The following is a 3,033-nucleotide window of genomic DNA, read 5'->3' on the forward strand; positions in this document are numbered from 1 at the left end:
TGTGTCTCAAAAACCTGTTAGCTTAGGTTTATTCCTGGCCCCTCGTCCCCTGGCTTCTCCTGCTAGCCAGGCCTTCCCCAGTGTGATGCCTCTCGGTAGTTCAAACTATACTCTGGGCCTGCAATTTCCTGTGTGTGGAGGGTGGCTATTGGGAACCGGCACCCTATTGTTTTGATTTTTTCAGCTTCCCCCTCCCTCAGAGCTGGCAAGACAGGTTTCGTTTTCACCGCTGATGGGAGGGGGAGTTGGAGGTCAGGTGTCTTTACCTTTCCCCACGTCTCTATGCAGGCTCGTTCTGATAATCCCTCCCCCCGAAAGCCGGGGAGAGATTTTATGCGAATTCCCCGCTGTATGGGAGATGGGCTGAGTAACACACACCTGTTTTATTGTTGCAATCTGTCATAAACTGGTGATGGTGACGTTAGCTCTCCAAGATGGTGGCCATTGGCTTCCTTGGTGGGCTGTCCGGTGTGAGGGATAGAACTGGACCACTTCCTTCCCCCGTCTCAAACCCCGAACTCAGCCTAGAGCTCAGTGAGGGCATAGCCAGCAGGACTCCACAGAATCCGCAGTGCCGTTTCTCTCTGCTTGCTGGTCGCTTCTCTGCGCGCCCCACCATCTGTAGTCGCGGGGCGGGCCGCGGGGAGGGCCGCGGATCAGTCAGCCTGGATCTCCGGTCTCTCAATGTCTTCACTATCTTCTATTTTATTGGAATATAGGTTTTCAAAATAATTCCTAATTATCTTCTGTATTTCTGTAGTATCTGTTGTGATGTTACCTTTTTCATCCCGTATGTTAGTAATTTGAGTTCTCTCTCTTCTCTTCATTAGCATGGCTAAGGGTCTGTCAATCTTATTTATTTTTTTGAAGAACCAACTTTTAGTTTTGTAAATTTTTTCAATAGTTTCTTTTGTTTCAATTTTGTTGATTTCCGCTCTGATTTTAATTATTTCTTGCCTTCTGCTACATTTGCTGTTGTTTTGCTCTTCCTTTTCTAGGGCTTTGAGATGAAGTGTGAGATCCTTTATTTGTTGGTTTTTTCTTTTTTTTGAGGAATGACCTCTAGGCAATGAATTTCCCTCTTAAAACTGCTTTCATTGTGTCCCATAGATTCCGATATGTTGTGTCTGTATTTTCATTTATCTCTAAGAATTTTTTGATTTCCTCCTTGATGTCATCTGTAACCCATTGATCAATCAGTAACATATTGTTCATTTTCCAGGTGATGCAGGATTTTTCCTTCCTTCTTTTATCATTGATTTCCAGTTTCATGGTATTATCTCCACACCTTTATATTTACTAAGAGTTGCCCTATGTCATAATATATGGTCTATCTTTGAGAAGGGTCCATGTGCTGCTGAATTCTTGTTTGATTTTTTTTATAATCTCTATCTCCTGTAAAGATGCTTATTTGCTTCTTTTATCTGTTTATGTAATTCATTTTCAATGTGTTCTTTCACTGTTTGAATTTGCTGTCTCATATCCTCTTTATGGTTCCATTCCATCTGTCTAAGGTATTCCTTCAGTTCTTTATTTGACCATTTTTCTGATGTCTCTAGGTCCTTCTGAATATTTAGGCTGTCCTCCATTGTTTGTACTCCTTTTCTTCCTTGCTTTTTCATGCTGCTCATGTTACTTCTTGTCTATTTGATTGCTGAGTTACTGTTTACTCCAATAAATTTATTTGATGCTTGGGAGGAAAGGTATTAGAAAGGAAGGGAAGAAGTCACTGCTGCTGCTGGTTTCAATGAAGTTATCTTCTCCGCTGCATTCTGGTGATGTCAGTTCTCTGCCATGGTGGTATCTCATGCAAATGGTGACAGTTCATTCCCTTTGCTGGGTGACTGATGCAACGGGTGGGTCCTAACTGGCTCTCCCAAGCCCCGTCTCAATCCTGTGGCCACTGCCTATGAAGGCTCGGTTGGTATTCATTACATCATTTTCAATCTCCACTTTTCTATCTGAATAATGAAGCTGTATAAAAAGCCATCTCTCTCTTTAGAAAAGATGATAAAATTGTCTAATAAAAAAATTCTTTGAAAAGTCTCAAGAACATTAGTAACTTGTTTTATTTTTTTCCCCATTCGACATGGGGGGAATCCATTCCCAATCCATTCCTGTTACTTTTAGGCTACTATTTTGCAGACTGTAAAGTACATGTGGTACATTCTTTATATCAAACCAAACATTTATAATATTTAACTGCACAAGGGTTGTTTTTTTGTTTGTTTTGGTGCCAAGAAATGAACCCAGAGACACTTTACCACTGGTAAATATTGCCAGCATTTTTTTTTTTTGAGACAGGGTCTTGCTAAGTTGCTGAGGCTGAACTTGAACTTGAAATTCTCCTGATTGAGCCTCTGAAGTTGCTGACATTACAGGAGTATACCACCATGGTAGGTGTTTATTTTTAAATCTAAATGGGAATATTTATATTCTACATAGAAACATTTACTTGATTATATAATTTAGATAAGCATAAATAATTTTCTAAAATTCTACTAAATTACTTCCAACTTTTTATTTCTCAGCAACTAAAAATATATGAAAAATATATTTTTCTTAACTTTCTAATAAGTAATATGATATTCAAGAAGTAGTAAAGAGTTCCCTATCCACCCTAAAGTATATCTCCACCAAAAGAGGCAAATTTGAACAGAAACAAACATAACATGCAAATTGTAAAAGGCTTCTTATTATTTCTTGAGGCAAGATTTTGTGGTACTGATGGACTCCTTTTTTAACGTCAGCTTTTTTCTACTGTGACCAAAAACCTGACAAGAACAATTAGAGCATGAAAAGTTTATTTGGGGTCTTAGAATTTCAGAGGTCTCAGTACATAGAAGCTTGACTCCATTCCTTGAGGCTAGAGATGTGCCTGAACATCATGGTGGGAGAGTGTGGTGGAGGGAAATGGCTCAAGACATCACACCAGGAATGGGGGGGTTTGACAGACAGAGAGAGAGAGGGAGAGGGGGGAGAGAAAGAGAGAGAGAGAGAGAGAGAGAGAGAGAGAGAGAGAGAGAGAGAGAG

At 40.0% G+C, this 3,033-nt stretch overlaps 1 long non-coding RNA gene across 1 annotated transcript in view; it reads left to right on the top strand.

Moving 5' to 3' along the window:
• LOC125614754 overlaps positions 1-3,033 on the top strand; it is a 15,613-nt gene that overhangs the window by 10,082 nt on the left and 2,498 nt on the right. The window lies entirely within an intron of this gene.

The sequence above is a fragment of the Marmota marmota genome, unplaced genomic scaffold (genome assembly GCF_001458135.2).
Source record: "Marmota marmota marmota unplaced genomic scaffold, marMar, whole genome shotgun sequence".
Taxonomy (NCBI): domain Eukaryota; kingdom Metazoa; phylum Chordata; class Mammalia; order Rodentia; family Sciuridae; genus Marmota; species Marmota marmota.